Raw genomic sequence first — 21041 nt, forward strand, 5'->3', positions numbered from 1 at the left:
TAAGTTTATGAAGAGTTTTGTAAGTGATTAGTGATTTGTGGGAAGTGGAGGAGAAAAGCATATTTTGGGGATCGTTCTTAGGTGAACGGGGAATTGTTCAACTGGATCTTATCAGAAATAGAAGCTAACTTTTTGCCATTGGGGCTTCTGAAATAGAACGCTCACACTTTTAGAAAATAGATATTTATTAATGATAATGATGGAATAGGAGTTATCAATGAGAATGGACAAGGAGATTCAGAGATTCATTTTTGTATAGCGAATGTATCAATGTATGTTCTCTAAAAGTTATGTTTATGTATGGTTTCGTGAGCAGAGTGGTAATTTTAGAAACGATTGCTGGCCATTTCTTTATTGTTCCACGTAGTGCCCAGTGTGTTATTTCGTGTGCGATTGATTCGCATATTTAAAAAAGTGATGCTACTCTTATTCTTAATATCCAATTCACATGTAAATTAAACGTGAGGATCAAAGCTATTGAAAACTGATAAGGTATTCAAAATCTTATCAGGTGGTGTTACTAGGATCAGATCGTCGCCATAAGGCTTTTCAAGTGAAAACCGGAAATCTATCTTTCTGATACTCTCATCGATAAGGTTGTCAAGTGAAAAATTAAGGAAATCGAAGATTCCATGGGAGTTCCAAAAATTTGATCATGAAATTTGTTATTGAATATTAAATAATTGGCACCGAAAGTCAATTTTAATAATTCCGAGAAAGTCCCACGATACTGGACTGTTGGATTTCATTCCAATGGTTCTGGAAGGAAATAAGTACGATGGAAAGTGGAAGATTTACGAACAAGGATATCACATCAAAGCTTACTAATACATAGTTACTTGGTAACTGATAAGTATTGATGAAATTACTGAACTGGAAAGAGTCTATTATATTGATGTTATTCTTATAATATGTGTATGATTGCGATAAAATATCTGCTAGAAATTGGGCTAGTCTAGTGTTCGGAGCATTTATTGACGATAAAATGGGTCATACTCAATTGGCGTTTATGAATTTTGGGTAGTCCATAGAACCTGAAAGCATTGCCATTTCAATTATGAAGGAATTTGGCTAGTTTCTCGTTAATGTTTTATTGTTTTTTAATTCAGTGATGTATTTGTTAATTTTGTTCGTATAGATTGTGGAAGTGAAAATTTTTCAAAATGGAATTGTGGAGAAATTGATGATAGTATTTACTATCATATAAAAGTTGTTAGCTCAAATATAGATATTGATAAAACCAGAAAATAGAAATCCAAAGAATTCTTGGTTAACGTAATCAAACTTCAGAGTTTTGCTTAAATTCTTTGCCTTCTATAAAATGCATTTTACGATATATCTACTCATCTAAGCAAGAACCCTTGGTGTACTGATTTCTAGTCCTCATAAAATAGTATATTTATGGAAATAAAGAAATGACAGTTAAGATTTGATCTCACGTATAGTGCCCCTGTATATTTATATTCGATTACACGTATTTCATTCTACAATGATTTATCAGAGCGACAACTACAGAAGCTCTTCAGAACTCCTTAGAGTTTTTTATCTTTTCTTTCATACTTCCGTTGATCTGTTATACTTAATCCTGTTGTCTTTGCCTTTGCGCATTCTCTTCCATTACTGGTTTTCATCAAGCCTTTTTTTTGTTTTACTTGTTGTCTGAGGATAACATATTCTTCTCGTGTTTTTATTATTCTGTTGTTTAGGCATTTATAAAAAGTTTAGCCATTTTTGTTTTACTTATTTCTTCTATATACCCAGCACTTCGTTTGCTGGGTATATCGAAGCTGGTGATAATACATTTGTGTTGGGGTCCATTTTTCTTTCATCTGTAGCAAATTCTTTCGCATATTCTGATATAGTGTTCAAATACTAAATTGTTTTAGAAGTTCTACTTTATGCCTCGCATTTGCGATTTTTGCATCTCCTCATCTCTCTGGATATTGTCTTTTTGTCGTATTCCCGTGTATATGAATTTTCCTTGTACTAGTCGGTGGTTACTTGCATATTCTGCTTCTCTGTATTCTTTTATTATTGTTTTGCTGGCTTTCTTTACTATCATTTCAATAATGGATCCTTTTTACTAAGTTTTTATGCTTAAACTTTTATTGGTTGTAGATATTATTTTAAATTGAAATTGGGCTGATTTGCTTGATTTACAAAGTCAATGGGTGCATTTAAAGTAATTTTTGGATTACTTATATGAAACAATATTGGTCTAATGCCCTTAATGCTAATGCTAATTATTTTAATGGTGTAAAATAATTTTTACATATTTTGTTTTTTATCGGAATTTCTAAACTTCACTTTACTAAGTTGTTAAGTAAAGCCCCACTATTCTGATAGCCGGCGGTATTTTCATTTTAGAATTATTCTTCCTTATGAAATTATGTAAGAAATCGTGAAGTTTCACAAGCAGCAACCCACCTTTTATTCCTTACTCTCCTGCAATTCTCCTGCAATTCTCTACCAAGGCACGAATTTCTGAATTATTTATAATGGTCTGACTTGTCTTTATCACGTACACACCGGCCGAAGTCACACCGCCATCAACGCGTTAACAGTGGCGGGTGGTGAAGACGGGATTATACTAAAGTTTTTATTTATGTTAAACGTAAAATACTTACGTAAGTAGATTATACCAAATTTTTTTTCAGGTCGAAACCAGTTCTCGATTAAAGTTCTACAATAACTTCGTGGCAAGTATCAAACGCCACAATAGATGACCTAAACAATAATATCGAGAGTTCGGATAAGAAAAGATTATGTATTGTACTTAAGATTCTGCTTAATAATTATGACTAGACGGTGAATAAAACAATGACTAGATATACCGGAATAGTAATATGCTAATTTTAATATGAAGGGCAAAAGAATAGTATCTTTTGCCCTTCATCTATCAATTGGTTTAGAAAAAGAGGAAGCTGTATATTTTCTTGTTGTGTACTTTTACCGAATACTGTTAAAAATAATTAAAACTTTTACTATAAAAATTTTCAACCATGTGAAACATTATTTTCTTTAAACATTGAATACCTAGTTCTAAATCTTTCCTAGAATATTTTATCTTAATATTTAATTCTGGAGCACACAATAGATTTGCAAGATAGTTTTCAGATTAAAAAAAAAAAAAAAATCGCTTTTACCACGGCAACATCATTTATTAAAATAAAATAGAAGTATAGAACAGTTGTTATATTATAATAGGTTTTAATTATACATCTTTACATGAAATAATATAATAGTCCAGTCGTCAGAGAATTGACCAATAAAAATTATACGAACAAGCTGAATTTTGCAGAAAATATTAATTTTGGGACCCCAAAAAGGATGCAAATAAGTTTATCACTTTTACCCTCGTGCTTCCCACTAAAACCCCCCTCGCAGAGGGAGTAAAAACACAAAAAAATTGATTTGTCAAGAATCTGTACACCGTAGAAGAAAATGTTTCAACTAAAAAATGTAGCTGAAATAATTATAAATAAAAATGTTTATAAGCATTTTTTGTGTAGAAGGAACCGTTCTCCTAGAAACAATGCTTGAAGTGACCGTTAATTTTGCATGTCAACTACTTGCGTAAAATCAATGTTCAATAAAATTTGTGTCAGCTCGACGGTAAAAATCAACCTGTTGATCTCTCTCTGTCCAAAATATGTGTGTATTTGGTTACTCAGCCATCGATTTGGCAAAATAAATTTTGATCTCTTCGCCGGCTGAGCACCTGAAAAGCCTTGGTCATCAAGCCCATGCTTGTCGCACATGACCTCAATGCCCACTTTTCGCGACTGAGGTCTTTTCCGACATCCCTTTGGGGCCTAAGCCTAAGCGGCTGTATAAATGTTTCGACTGACCTTTTATACTTTGCTAATGAATTAAAGTTTTTCCTGATAAGATAAGTTATTCACTTGACATCAATAAAAAATGGGTATGATATGATAGAAGGCAAGGTTTTCTTTATTAACTACTAACCGAACCTACAATAGTGCGTGTGGTGGGGTGTGTATTTCCAGTTGTATACAGCCATCACATACCCCGTGTATATTGTACTTATCCTAAAGCGCACCCTCTCGCCAGACTATTTTGGGTTTACCTCCTATCTGCTTACTACTATTTGTTTTTAACTACCGGGTGGCTATCTCACTTCTTCATAGGTCCTCTATTTCATTGTCTCCGTTCGGCTCGCGGAGATAAGAATACGGCCGAGGCCAGAAAGCCCTGCCTGTCGTAAGAGGCGACTAATGGGTAGGAATCGAGAGGTGGAGAGCCGTCGCTTGAGGTGTCGGGTCTGTAGAAACGGACGTCACGGTCTACACTCCTAATATCCGAGACGAGACTCTCGTGGGACCACTCTACTCTCATTCCAAAAGAACCAGGTGAGATTGAACGAGCTGAGCCCATAAGCACCTCTTTCGGCCGGCACCACCATTAGGGGCACCGGTGTCTTGGCAAGTACCCACCTTGGAGATTAAAGAGTGGTAGAGGAGAGATCCTCGGCGGCCTATCTACGTGCGAGGTGGAATTTTTCTGCCTGCGTCACCTGTCCGCCCCTGGGTGAGACTAACGGATGGGTGTGCGTAATCGCAACACAGGTACTACGGAGAGGGTGGAGCTCCACGATGCTCTATGCATCGCACCACCCTCATTTTGGTGTTGGACGCCTGGTAAGGGCAGTGGAGTCGCTTACGGTCATATGCCTTACAGGCCAGGAAGACCAGGGTCCAGCCAATTTTATAATTGGAGGGTCACGAATATAGCCATGTATTTCCTTGTATCTTATGATTTGATGTTGTCTCCGTTTATGTACCGTCCCCTCGTTTTAATTGTAGCAACTCAACTCTCTTAGCTTTATATTTTGATGGATTCTTAGAAGACTGTTAAAGATTTTGTAGGCTTTTTCGTCTATAGTACGCAGGATCTTATCCCTATATACGTATCTTAAAGGTACGTATTTGGGTGTATTCAAGGCGTCTCTGATTATTTGGTTTTGCGCGTTTGGATTTTCTTCCTATTGTGTGACCACATGCAGCAGATGCAAACTTCAATGTGGGTAGTATTACACAGTTTGTCATTTTGATTTTTGTTTGAAATCTTAATTTGTTTCTCCTGTCTATTAGAGGTGAGAGTTGACTCTTGAGCGCTTTTTTCCTTATAGACCCCTTGTTTAACATGCTCCATGAATGTTAGTTTCTTGTCTAGGAATACTTCTAGATATTTAGCCTCGTTGTTTTATTCTATTGGACTGTTTTCCATTCTTATTTCTCTGTTTGGTCAGCTTTTTCTTTTCTGGTGCATAATTTTCTGTATTTTATCGGGTTTTGGTGCAATTTTCCATTTTATGCACCATCTATGCAGTTTGTTTAGAGCGTTTTGTAGGTGATAAGTATCGCATAGTGATGCAGTATCGTCAACATACAGGCTCAGTAATGAAACTGATAGAAATCTCTAACAGCCACAGCATTAATACACGCTTGCTCCGTGCTGTCAAGCAGATCTTCTATAATATTAAAAAAAACTGAAATCACGGTAGAAACTTTTAATGGGGACGTTAAGCTGTGAAAATGTCTTATATTTGTTGTAAATGTTAGAGAAAAGATAAAAGACATTTGGCTTGCATTGTACGTGGCAAATTCACCTATTTTCGGTAGTAATAAAAGTCTATAATTAAGTTCTATATTAGAGCTCTAGGCCTAGAGTCTAGAGGAGAAATACACTGAATACAAACACACACACACATACACACACACACACACACACACACACACACACACACACACTAAACTAAGAGGATTAGTGAGATCAAATTTTTTAATTACAAGTAAAGCAATAAATAAATCAAATTGATCTGTCATGTACGATAGTGCATGTATAAAATATTTATAGCCAAGATTCTAAATTTAAAATTAATTAAAAAGATGCCGTTTAAAACCCGATACTTTATACCAGCTTGTATTAAACCCTGAAAAAATTTTGTATACTCCGGCATTGTTTTGCGCACTTTATTTCATCTATTCCATAGTATTGTCGTTACAACTTCAGGTGCTTGCTGCGTTTCCTTAGAAGGAACGAAGGGAGTCTTGAAGACGATAATGTTGATAGAGCACGTTTCTGGAAGGTAGATTTGGGATTTTTGGGGTTGATATTTATGACATTAGATTAAATGAATAAGAGATAGAAATACGAGATAATATTTTTGTTCTCAATCGATAATTAATACATAATCATAAAGCTGTTAAAACCTAGTAAAAAATTAAAACTTTTACTAACTGAAAGTAATTATAAATTTAACATATAAATATAAAATATACCAGGCGACAATTTAAAAACTGTTTACCATTAAGATCTTTATTTCCGTAAATAATACGAAAAACCGCTAAGACATAGCAACATTTTTAGGGTTGACTCAGTAGATATTACTAGTGCTCAAGGTTTAAACAACTAGTAGCGGTAAATCTTACCTTTATAATTTTTAATAGAAATAGGGGTAAAATATTATATCATTTTAAATAAGACATTGGTTCATTAAGCTCTGTTATTCAATCTAATCTTGGATGAAGTCATAAACACCTTCAACAAAGGAAGAGGATACATAATGGGGATCAATGAAATTATAAATGTTCGTATTCGCAAGATATTTTATAAATACAATTCTTTGATCTTTTTTTTTATTTAGATAATCGCATCGAACAAATGGCGATTATTAACAAATTAATAGATCACATAAATACGTTTGTTAAATTTTGTCGTACTTATTAACCTTTCCGGAACCGTGCTACAAAAACTTGCGCTTCAGGCCGTGTGGGGTAACTATGGTACCCCACTAAAATAATTTAATAATTATTTTAAATTATACATTATTGTTTGGGAAGTTATACAAAGAAGCACTAGTAACTAAAATAATTCGTTTTTATTATTAAAAAAATATACATTGTTTTTATTTTTAACTTTAACTAAAATCTTTAAATTCATTATTTTTACTGTCATGGCATACAAATTTTTTACTTTCTTCTCGATGTATGTTGCAAATGGGCATTCTGCACATACTACATGATATTTTAGTCTTTTTATCCCGTGATCTAGCACAAAAGCTCCATCTTCGATTTGTATAATGTTGAGTTCCTCTAGCAGGGTTTTCTGATACTGTGGCATTACTGTTAAAAAGAAATACATCTATTGCGGTTTTTACAGTTTTGTGAAAATAATTGCTATTCTGTTTCCGGCTTATTGGGAGTGCAAGTTCTTGTGCCAAGTTTTGTAAAAAAAATCCTTCGCCTACTTCGGTCATTACTTGTCCAATCAGGAAACTTTTTAGTGAATATAATATGGGTAATGAGTGCAGCCATATCAATAATTTCCATAAAAATCCTAAATGGCCATCTCCTATTTGAACGAACACATGGGTCAACGGACCCTTTGGTTTTATTATAGTATCAAATAATTTCAGGCTTACGTTTTGCTTTTTCATCAGAGGATATTTCGCTGCTGTGAAACTGTATCGATAAAAGAATAACTACTTTCTTTTTTGTAGGTACATAGGACACTAATGTGAAATCATTAGAAAATCCAAAAATAGAGGAACGTTCTTCGTGCGCAGAATTCGGAGCAAATTAGGCAGGAATCTCTTTTTTGTTAGCCCTTAGAGTTCGCGTAATTGTAAGTTGATGTCTTAGCAGTTCTTTAGCTAGGGGAATCGAGGTAAAAAAAAACTACCCTAAAACCTTGATTCATTCTCGTTGTTTTTCTATCATTCCAGTATATATCTGACTGTTCAAAATATAAGCAGTATCAGAGTCCAAACAAACCCAAATTTTTATTCCATATCGACCAGGTTTACTTTTTATATAAACTCTAAATGGACATTTTCCTCTGAATGTAGCTAACCTCTCATCGACTGTGATATTTTCACCAGGTGAATACTTATCAATGCAATTTTTACAAATTGATCACATGTATTGCGAATTGCTTATAGTTTATCTTTTGTTTCTATTATTCTATTTATTCTTGTGGAGAGGTCATCAAATCTTATGTGTCTATAGATCATCTTGAATCTATTTCGAGACATTACAGCGGTTAAAAATGGTTGTTTGAATAGTTCATTTTCGGCCCACATTTCCGCCAGGTGAAGTATTCTTTCGTGATTCTATATTCTATAAGTACTGCAATGAAAGCGTATAATTCAGTAATTGTAACATTTTTCCAAACCGTTTGATCAGCAGGATGATTTTCATTAAATTGTTCAGTATATACTTCTCCGTGTCGATTTGTGTGCGTGCATATGTCACCTAGCATATTCTCATTTATATAGCATTGGAATGCTTCTTTTATTGAACTAAGAGCCATTCTAAAACAAATTGCGAATTTATCAAAACGTTTGTTTATTTTCAAAATGTATACTCACCTATTATTTTGTAAACCTTCACGACAGTTTACTATATTATGAGCCCTGCGACTTGTAGGTGCAGGTGGTTGTGTTTTCCATTCATATCCACATTTCGATTTTAGTATTTCGGCAACTGGCTTAAAAGTAGATTTTTCGCTTTCGTTTTCAAGGACTGTAATTTCATCTAAAACTATTTCTTGTTTTTCGACATTGTCCGTACTTTCTGATTCACTATCACTAAGCTCGTATTCATCGTCACTGTCACTTTCTTCTAAAATTCTACGTAATTCCACTTCAGTATAATATTTACGTCGCGCCATTTTCTCCGAAATCACACATACGTAAAGCAAAGCAAAGTAAAGACTAACAGTAATCTAAAAATAGAATATTGTTTTTATATTTAACTGGCCGAAGACAGGAATATAAGTATATGATTCCAATACATAGCAGGCCGTGCGGGGTAACGGAGGTACCCCAAGTAGTTAATTTCAATTTTAATAGAAAATTGAAATTAAATCTAATAATTTTTATAAAAAAAGGATTTAGTAATGTATTTTCTAAGATTACCTGGAGGAACAAAAAAAATAAAAATATTTTAAAAAGTTATAATAACAAAACCGCATCTGGAGTACCTAAAATACCCCGCACGGTCACGGAAAGGTTAATGTCTTTCAAGAAATTTATATTATTGGTGAAATTACAGTCTGCACCTAGGTCTTCTAGAAGTGTTGCTAGTATCTTTTTGATACTTCCTTGATTATTATAAAAGAGACATTCACATAGTAGGTGTTATATTGTTAGCGTGGTATTTCAAGTTTAACACTGCGGCGATTCACACTTTTTAATTAAGTAATTATTACCAAAATTAATTAAGTAATCAAGAAACATTTTGTAACGTTATAAACGTCACATCTAATTAATTTATATTAAAATAAAAATTTAATTTTAATTTCTTTATTAATTTATCAGTTTCTCTTTTTACTATTTTTTATTTAAAAAGTAGTTGGCGCCCTCTCTTTCTCCATCTGTCTTTCTTTTCTTTCTCTTTCTGTTCCGTAGAATAAATATTCGCCCTCTCTATTTCTGTCCGGTAGACTAAAATATTCTGTTCCATGTTGACAGACAAGCTAATTCCATCGTATAGGAACATCCTATGACATCTGTGCTAACTTCAAGCAGTCCCTACCTATTTTCTGTCAATCACCTTTAATGGTAGGAGTATTTTTTGCTTAATTGAAATTGATAAAAGAGGGTAGGAATTATAATAAGCTTCATTTTATGATCTGCAACATTTCTCTTGGGGTAAGTACTTTTATCGTAATCTTTATTCTATAATTCTGACAGCATTTCCAATATTTATAACCTCACTTCACGTTTTTTTAATTTTGTGCAGTAAAAATCTTAACAAAATTTAGCTAAAGTTCAATAATAATTATATTTTATTTTATCCTTGCCATACGCCATTTGTTTAATTGTAATTTTGTAAAATGGCAAGGAAATTAAACCCTTTTTGATGTGTCTCTAATGCAAGCTGTTTCTGATATTTTAGTTTATTGGGTTTATTGACAAGACCATATTTTATTAACCAGTTTCATTAAATTTAATTTTGTGAACACATTCATAATGAAACACTGAAAACTTTGTTTTCAAAACTTCCACAAAATTTATTTTAAATTCTTATCACTACAGCTGTTTCGGCTGATTGCCTTTCTCAAGTGATCTGTTTTTGACATGGGTTTACACTTTATAGTCTCTAATGGAATAGGTTGAGGAGGGGAGAACTGTTTGTCTCAAGCTGTCATTCAGAATTATATCTGTGTTTTTTAATTTGTTGATTTTCATAGATTCTAACAAAGATAGCTGAAGGCCTTTATTTTGAATGTGAAGAATTTTAAATTTGTCAATAAAAGAATGATTATGATCTAGAAGGTGAAGTGCGTATTTAGAATCTGTTTTTTTATTATTGAAAGCCCGTTTATGTTATGCTATTCGTTTATTAAAATTTCTGCCAGTTTGACCAATGTAAGTTTTTGGGCAGTCGCCACATTTAAGTTTGTACACACCACTGTGTGTGTTTTTATGTTGGCTCTTGTTGTTTTTAAGATATTTTCCTAGGTTGTTATTTGTTCTGAAAGCTGGTGTTATTCCTTTCTTTTTATGTGTTTGGCTATTTTTGTTGATATTTTGCCCGTATATGTAATCGAGCAGAAGGTACTGGGTTTTTCTCTGGTGGTGGAAATACTAAGTTCAGGGCTTTCTTGTGTAGTTTTTGTTTTAACATTTTATTAATTGTTTGTTAGTTGTATCCATTGTTTACTGCTATTTGCTTATCAAAAACAAATTAAGCTAGCGTTAGAAAATTCAAAATCAATAGTAAATCCAATTTAAACTACACAAACCGGATGCTTAGGTAATGATGAATAAAATTGTAACTTACGAGAACTTCGTTAACAAGATATGCTCTTTCGACGAAGTAATATTTGTACTGTGTGGGAATGTGAATTGCCAAGATTTAAAGTATTGGAGTGAAGTAAATCCACAATCAATTACGTGAAAACCATACTTAAATACTACAATAACTAAAAGTGTGGTCAAAAATCATACATTTTTTTGTAAAAATAACATGGTTTTTTAGTTCCTGGTAGAATTTCTACAATCATTATGTATGGTGTTCCTGCAATATCCTATCGTCTGTCTCTTAACACCCGTGGCAGATTTTTTTTAAAGAGAACATCTTATACATTTAAAAACCTGATCATTTTATTTTCCATTAGTTTTAATATTTTAATCTAAAACTTTCCTTTTCATACACAGTTAAATATCATTACACATTTTCTCAGAAAATAAAAATGTGAATTTCGTTTCTCTAAATTTTAATAAACGGTAATAGTGCTTGAAATTAAAAAAAAACTAGGATTAAAAACATTCGATTGTTATCGGTTGATCCATGCCAGTTTTGTTTATTTCTGATTTGTAAACAAAGGAATATACAACATGCATTTCGTTCGGAATGTTCAAAATTTTTTCCATTGCTAGTTAAATCAATAAATGAAATAAAACTCTACCAGGAGCAATTGACTACCAAGTAATAATCTATTAAAATTCCTAAACTTTGTCAGTATTTATTGTTACTAGAACTTTTTTAAGAGTGTGCCTTGTAAAACTAAGCTTAAGTATTTAAGGATTTGTGCAGACACTCATTTACAATGGCGTTATTCTGTGACTTGCCTACATGATGTAAGCAAACAATCAGTATGATATAGCATGGTTAAAATGAATTGTAAACGCTGGATGGGTAATAGTAAATACATCAAAATCTTCGAAAATTTTATAAAGCAAACATATTTTATTGTTTATCTAAAATTGTGTTTTTCAATTGGAGAGGTATCGGATACGTTTGAACATTAATTGTTATAACTTTTTTAATAATAAAAATAAAGTAAGTTCTTTTCGACTGGAACGAGAGTCTAGTAATACTTTTACATAAAAAAGGGGACAAATGTGATCTACAGAATTATAGACCTACATATATCGTTGCTCAGTCAAGTATACAAACTATTTATGAGAATTATTAACAACCGGTTAACCTACAAAATGGACAATTACCAACTGGTTGAACAGGCTGGCTTGCGCAAAGGATATAGTACATCAGACCATCTGCTGACAATGAGATCATTGATAGAGAAGGCATATGAATACTAACTACCCGCATTTCTTGCCTTCGTCGACTATGAAAAGGCGTTTGATGGTATCGAGATGTGGGCCATAAAACAAGCTATTAATAATTGTAGAATAGATTCGAGATATAGGCAACTAATACATAATATATATGAAAATGCAACTATAATAGTACAACTAGACGAAAATACAAATCCCATCTCCATTAAGAGAGGAGTGAGACAAGGAGACGTATTATCGCCAAAACTTTTTAACCTAGCCCTAGAAGACGTCTTCAAAACTACAAATTGGTCAACCTATGGTATTAACGTTAATGGCAACAAGTTAAACCACCTCAGATTCGCTGACGACATAGTGATTATAGCGAGCACATTCGAGGAACTGCAAATTATGATGGAGGAACTAGCAGCCAGCTCCCAATACGTCGGCCTAAAAATGAATATGAAAAAAACAAAACGAATGACAAACACAGATGACCCCAGACGTATAACTATAAATGGCAGTGAGATAGAACAAATTCAGGAATATATCTACCTAGGCCAAATCCTGAGACTTGACAAGAGAACCAAAGTGCGAAAATTACTAGAAGAGCAAGACTAGCATGGGCAGGATTTGGAAAACTTAGTTGGATACTTAATAACCGCAAAATACCCCAATACTTGAGGAGCAAAGTGTTCAACCAATGCATCCTTCCTATCATGAGATATGAACGTCAAACCTGGACCCTAACCAAGGCAAACATGAATAAACTAGCCACAACAGAAAGAACAATGGAACGAGCAATGTTAGGTATACGACTGTCAGATAAAAAGAGGAACGACTGGGTAAGATCCAAAACAAAAGAGGAGTGAGACAAGGAGACGTAATATGGCCAAAGCTTTTCAACCTAGCCCTATAAGACGTCTTCAAAACTACAAATTGGTCAACCTATGGCATTAACGTTAATGGTAATAAGTTAAACCACCTCAGATTCGCTGATGACATAGTGATTATAGCGAGCACATTCGAGGAACTGCAAATTATGATGGGGAAGCTAGCAGCCAGCTCCCAATACGTCGGCCTAAAAATGAATATAAAAAAAACAAAAATAATGACAAACACAGACGACCCCAGACGTATTACTAGAAATGACAGTGAGATAAAATAAATCCAGAAATACATCTACCTAGGCCAAATCCTAAGACTTGACAAGGAGAACCCGGAAATTACTAGAAGAGCAAGACTAGCATAGGCAGGATTTGGAAAACTTAGTTGGATACTTAAGAACCGCAAAATACCCCAATACTAGAGGTGCAAAGTGATCAACCAATGCATCCTTCTTATCATGACATATGGATGTCAAACCTGGACCCTAACCAAGGCAAACATGAATAAACTAGTCACAACAAAAAGAACAATGGAAAGAGCAATGTTAGATATACGACTGTCAGATAAAAAGAGGAACTACTGGGTAAGATCCAAAACAAAAGTCGAGGGCATAGCAACAAAAATTGCCAAACTTAAATGGAGTTTCGCGGGCTACACTGCTAGACAAAAAGATCAACGTTGGAATACTACAATACAACATTGGAGACCTTACGAAAGTAAACGACCAAGAGGAAGACCACATATGAGATGGGTTGATGATATTAAAAGAATAGCCGGAAGAAATTCGAAATATGTTGCTCAGGATAGAGACCGATAGAAGGAGTTGGGAGAGGCCTATGTCCAAACATCGACGAAAGAAGGCTAAGAAGAAGAAGAAGTTCTTTTAAAGGTAAAACAGTTTCCCTCTTAATAAGGGGATTTTGAAAGTTAATCGCAAGTATGAAAGCTTAATTAAAGGAAATAAAGATGAATACAAAAAAATGCAGGCTTACATCAGAAGAAAAATAAGAGAAGCTAAAGAAAAAGAAGCTGTAGAGAAATGTAAAGAAATAGAAAGACTACAAGCCAAGCATGACAATTTTAATGTACACAAAAAGGTAAAAGAAATAACGGGTACTTTTAAAAAGAGAACACAAATGAAACTCATAGACACCAATGGAAAATTAATCATTGACACCCAAGAGATGAAGGACAAATGGAGAATATATTTGGAGACACTTTTTCAAGATCAAAGAACGGATTATAGGCATCCATTTTCAGAGAGGATGACGGGCCCGGACATACTTAAATCCGAGGTAGAAGAAGGAATAAAACGGATGAAAAGCAGAAAAGCTGTAGGGCCTGATAATATCGAAGCTGAATTTTTAAAACTCTTGGAGGATGAAGGAATAAATTGGATCACGGCTGTCTTCAATAAAATATACAATACAGGAATCATCCCTGATAAATGGCTAGAATCAGAATTCATAGCGATACCTAAAAAACAGGGGGCTAAAAAGTGCGAAGAATATCGAACAATCAGCCTAATGAGCCACATGTTGAAACTGTTTCTTAGAGTCATCCATGGAAGAATTTATAAGAAGTGCGGGGAACAAATATCAGACAGACAGTTCGGCTTCATTAACGCAGTGGGTACCAGAGAGGCACTTTTCGGAGTACAGGTACTGATTCAAAGATGCAGGGACGTTAACTGCGACGTATACGCGTGCTTGATCGACTATAAAAAGGCATTTGACAGAGTTCAACATCAAAAGATGATAAACATTTTAAAAGAAGCAGACCTGGATGACAAAGACCTCAGAATAATTTCAGAACTATACTGGAATCAGACCGCATACATGAAAATTAACGGAGAAGAAACAGATCACATAAAAATACTACGCGGAGTTAGACAGGGATGTATTCTATCGCCGTTGATATTTAATATGTACTCAGAAAAAATTTTTAACGAGGCTCTTTACGGAATAGACGAAGGCATCCTTCTAAATGGTGAAAGAGTAAACAATGTTAGATATGCCGACGACCCCATGGTGATAGCAGATAGTTTAGAGGGACTTCAGAGGCTAATGGACAGAATAAACGAGTACAGTCAACAGTACGGACTAAACATTAATACCCACAAAACCAAACAAATGATTGTCAGCAAGGAGAATATAAATGGGGCTCATCTATACATTAATGGGACGCAGATAGAGCGAGTAAAACAGTATTGCTACCTGGGAACTATTATAAACGAACAGTGAAGCAATGTACAGGAAATAAAGTGCCGCATAGGAAAGGCAAGAACGGTCTTTAACAAAATGAGCGCCATCTTCAAAAGTCACAACATATGCCTGGATACAAAAATGAGACATTTGAGATGCTATGTTTTCTCTGTGTTGTTGTACAGGGCGGAGGCATGGACGCTTACAGACACCACTATTAAAAAACTTGAAGCATTTAAGATGTGGCTTTATAGAAGAATGCTGAGAATATCATGGACAGCAAGGATCACGAACAAGGAAGTTCTAGAAAAAATGAAGAAGGAACCAGAGATTGTGTTTACGATCAAACGCATAAAATTGCAATATCTGGGACACGTTATGAGAAATCAGCACCGTTACTCCCTGCTGCAGTCTATATTGCAAGGTAAAGTCAAAGGTAAGCGAGGACCCGGTAGAAGGAGAATATCATGGCTGCGGAATTTAAGAACATGGTTTAAGAAAACCTCAAAGGAGCTGTTTCGAGCCGCAGCGAGCAAGGTCATGATTGCCAATATGATTTCCAACATCCGAAACGGATAGGAACCAGAAGAAGAAGAAGAAGAATGAAAGCTTATACTTGAAAAAGACCCATTGAATGGCTTTTCTGGAATTGATTTTTACGAAATTTGCTATAACTACGGATCTAAAAATTAAATCAAAGTTTACAAAACGCCATTTATTTCATTTTTTAAAAGAGACAATTATTATCATTTTGGAGAAATTAAATATCTCTAATAGTTTAGTGGATACAATCATTTAAACATTTAAATTAATAATAACAAATTATTTGAGGTTGGGTTTTCAACCTGGTACCTTAAAAAAAATGACTAAGCATATTAGAAAACTGGTAAATCTGGCAACATTGACCCCATAAAGAGTTAGATTAATCAATAATTAATCAATAACTTGAATAGTCGATATCTTCTAGCAAGATTAAGGAAACCGGATATCTTGAAAGCCGTTAAACTACGTTTTGCTCTTCTATACGACCAACCTGCTTCAGTCTGTTACGAAGAATTCACCAACACAACTCTTTTTGGCTTCCGAAGAACTTCTCACTAAGACTGAAGATGTACGAAAAATCCTTCTAGAATTTAACGATGGTTATGGAATTGGTAAAACTGAGGCGGATGCTGATCTTGCTGCTTTTAGGTACTTTCTTACTTCAGAAAGAATTATTCACCAACAAAAATTAAGGGAAAGTCGCCGAAACTACTATTTCGTTGCCTCTCCAAAACGAAATTTTTAAATAAAATGACATGTTCTGTAGGACTATAAACCTCAAATTATTATAATGATGACAACTTTAGCATGTCTAATTTTCTATAGGATATAAAACAGATAAATTATTTTTGTTTCTAGAGGAATTGGGATTTCCTCCGATAGTTGCTGTTACCGAACGCTGGCTTGAAGTTAACGAGCCTTTTTTTTGTAGAAAAATATACCACAATTGCTAGGTATGATCGTTTAAGTTCAGCTCATGCTAGAACCTTAATTTTTTCTAAAAATAATGATTTCTCTCTTATAACAAAATATGACTTGAGTTTTCATTTGTTTATAACAAGAATTTTAATCTATACATTTTTTGCATTTAGAGATCATCTGACTTTTCCACGGAACTATTTTTTCAGAACCTGTTGAATTTGTTAGACGACCTGCCCAATAAAAACAGAAAGATTCTATGCGGTGACTTGAATATTAATTACGCAGTTGCTTGTGCTACCCAATCATCTTTGATCAATATTTTCGAGTCGTATGATTTCACAATGCACGTTAATTCTTCTACAAGAATTACTAAAACAACATCTACCATAATTGATTATATTGTCTCAGATTTCTCACCCCTTGATGTACGTTCTACAATATTAATGCACTCTCTGACCATGAAGCAGTATATACCAAGTTTAACACTCTTAACAAACAATCCTCGAAAACTCAACGTTTAGGTTGGATTTTTTCAGAACTTTCGTAAATTCCAAAATTTGTGCTTGACTTCTGGGTGGTACTTTCCCTCTGTGAACGTGGACTATAATTTCAGTTATTTGTTAGATAAGGTCGTCTGTATTTCCAATAAGGCATTTCCTTTAATTACAATTAAGTCAAAACATCACAGACCCTGGACTACCAAAGGTATCCGCATATCAGCCAAGAATATGCGTTCACTACTGCACATCAAGAAATTTACTATCAATGTCTTTGTCACTGAATATATCTCCAAGTACAGAGCAGCCTATCTGAAACTTATTAACTGAACAGCTGAAAAAATGTACTATGAGAATCGTCTGGGAAGCTCTAAAGATGTTGCAAAAGAAATTTGGTCTTTGGAAAAACGAACACAGCTCAAACATATTCTCTTTCAAAACCTGAAAATCTAAATAAATACTTCGTTAATGTGAGTAAAACTATAACATCAGCTATTTTGTGACACCTAGATCCCATTTTGTATCTCCTCAATTCAACAATGGTCTCGAATTCATTCTCTATAAGACCAATTAATAAATCTAAACTTATCCAAACAATCAGTAGTATCAAAAGCAAATCGTACTGTAGTACTGATGGACTATCCATAACAATTTTCGTAAATCTCCCAAATAATGTGTTGAAAGTCCTGGTCTCACTAATTACTGATTCCTGAAAAAGGAATACTTCCAGAGTGCCTGAAGACAGTCATTATTATTCCTCTTCATAAGGGTAGTGATAAATCGAATGTCTGAAACTATAGACTTATTGCCTTATTGCCAGTTCTATTCAAAATAATTGAGAGACTTATAAAAGCCCGACTTGTTTCCAAAATAACATACTTTTCTTTGTTCGAGTCTCATCTTTGATAAGGCCTTCCTTTTTGGAGTTATCTTACAAAAAAGAGCAATATGGTATCTTTTTGGTCTCAGTAGAATAATACATTGCAAAAGTTACTTTAAAAATCACGAGTTATTAACTCTTCCTTCTCTATATATTCTAGACACTATTTGCTTAATTCGTAAACACCTAAATATTTTTCCAGCAAGACCTAATCATGACTATTCCACCAGAAATTCAAGCTGTGATGTTTACTTACTGATCCCATCCACTGAGTTAGTAAAGAAATCTATATTATATTCGGCAAAAAAATTATACCACCATGTCCCTTTGCAACTTAAATCTACAACTTCTTTCCTAAAGTCCCGTAAATTGACAAAAACCTATCTATCTGAAAGACTGTCAAGACATACCTCTATAGACTAAATCTATCCGAATCAGAAATTTGTGATTGCAATAGTTATGTTGATGATATTAATCATTGGCTGTTTGGATGCAAGCATAATGATGATGCAATTAAGTATTTGATGCACACTCTGGCTCAATAACAAATACCTTTACCACAAAATCAAACTTCTCTCTTATACTTGTCTCGAAGAAACTATAAAATACAACAAATTATTTGGGAATGTTTAAAAAGGACTAAGAGAAAAATCTAACTTGTATGAATAAGTCAACTTGAATGTGTTTAGCAATTATTATTTCATGTTTATTCTTATGTAATATTAAGTACCTCCCTGTAAAATATAAAAATTGTTATTTAAAAAATAAAAAGAAAAAAATATGTATATAAAACGAAAAAAGTAATTAAAAAAAAAGGAAAAACAGAGGAAAAAAAGAAAAAAAAAAGGAAAAAAGAGAAAAAATATATATATATAAATAAAATTAAAGAAAAATGTATAAATAAATATTAAAAAAAAAAGTCCTATTGAAAAAAAAAAACATTCACAAAGAAGGCCTAAACCTCCGAGGTGTTAAACCGGGTTTATGTCTTAGCGCTGTGAAAAAATATTACTATTTATGAGTATTTAGTATTAGTATTTAGTATTAGCAATTAGTATTAGCATTTAGTATTAGCATTTAGTATTAGCATTTAAGTAATAATTACATTAAGTACAAATAGAGGTCAATTTAATGTTTCCACTTCCTTTTTGTATTTTTTTTTATTTTTATTTAACAATACCTATATATGTATGTGCGTGCATAAGTATGTATATGTGCGCATATGTATATAGTATCCGTATATTTAATATTGTAGCAAACAGTATTATTATATATCGTGGCTAAATGGATCAATAATCCAAAGCCATTAAAAAGTAAAAAAAAATATCTGAAAGACATTGATCAGTGGAAGAGTTTCTGAACGAATAAGTAAGAAATTACAGTACGTTTAGGTACAAGCAACAAAGTATTTATATTATATATATTTGGGTATCACATACAGCAGCTTAAACTTATTTGTAAACTAGTTCGTCAGGTTTTATTATGCAATTTGCAATTTAGTAAAATTTTGCAATGGATTGTATATTTTATTATGTTTAATTCTCTGATATTGACGATTTATGTAATTTTTCCGTCGACCATCCATTTATGATTAATTTTAACACCCTCAAAATCATTGATTAATGACCCCTATTAATGAATGATTTTCTATTAATGAACGATTTTATTATAGGCAACACAACATACATTGCTTGTATAATAATTTAACCACATTTAACGCTCTGTGATTGGCAGTGACCTGTAGTGTAGGCAACCAAACATATAGGTAGGTATTTATATTCCCACTAAGAAATTATTTAAAATGACATAGCCGCTGTAAGTACTGTCTGTCATTGTATGTCATTATTTATCGTTAAGTAAATAAAAATTTAAACTAAGATATTTTTATTTCTGAAAAGTTCGGTCGACGGAAAAGTTTTGTAACGAACTCGTGAATTAAAATCGCCCTTATTAATACACTTGTTCGTTAAATAACTATTAGTAAATTTTAATTGTTATTGTTATTATCTATTACCTATTATTTTGACGTGACAACGTCTTAAATTATGTTGTGGCTCGGAGTCACTCATGAAAAAGTGTAACGCCCGCTCACGTCTGTTACGATGAGTCACCGAACGAGAGAGAGGCCCGCCGGACCGGCGAATGCCTTGCGTCTCTCTCCCACTCAAACATGATCGGTCCGCTGGTGCGATGCTATTTCTCCTATCATCGTCCTATCCTCAACAAAATCACTCAAATAGAAATTAGTTAAGTTTAAGTTTACATGTACAATGTTTTAGTAAACAAAATATATTTCTATAGTTAAAATTTGTGCAATTCTTATTTTCATTCAATTCCTTGTTCCTATTGTGCAATTTAATAATATTCATATCAATAAATATTCTACCGAGAAAAAGACGTTGTCACGTAAAATCTTCGCCCGTAAAACCGACTTTATAGGCAACCGATTTTTTTTTTACTTTTTGTAAGCTTTGTCCATAAAATTGTACAATTTTCAGTGACAATGAAGCATATTTCTATTCTATAACATTGCAATCATCAAATTTAAAATCTTCATATTTCAGAATAGGCTTAACCCGGGTTTTGTAAAATTTGGAGCAACCATTTAATTTTAGGAGTTAGATTAGATAATTAAAAATTTCCAGACTTTTCGTCCACTAATATATAAAAATTCAAAGTTAAGATTAGTGTTAAAGGTAAAATTATTGCAAGGTTGATACAAAGACGTAATTCATAAGCGTAAATACCGTCGTGACACTTTGAAATTTCTATACCCCCGTATCACTTCCAACAAAAAGCTGTTATCGCCTGTATCACAACCGCGCATAAAACGTACCAGGTAGCACTTTACATAAAGACCCATTCACACATGCATCTAAAAGAACAAAAGACAGCCGGTGGTAGCGGCGTTACACGCGGAGCCATTAAAGTCCCATCAATGGGCCCTTAATGGTACAATGCCTTCCCATCTTCAAAACGACAATTCCCATCTTTCTGCCTACCAATTAGAATGCGAACGGTGGATTTCTTACCGCCACGACCAATGGAAAAACAGGAAGTTTCTTACGATAAGG

The sequence above is a fragment of the Diabrotica undecimpunctata genome, chromosome 2 (assembly GCF_040954645.1).
Source record: "Diabrotica undecimpunctata isolate CICGRU chromosome 2, icDiaUnde3, whole genome shotgun sequence".
NCBI lineage: Eukaryota > Metazoa > Arthropoda > Insecta > Coleoptera > Chrysomelidae > Diabrotica > Diabrotica undecimpunctata.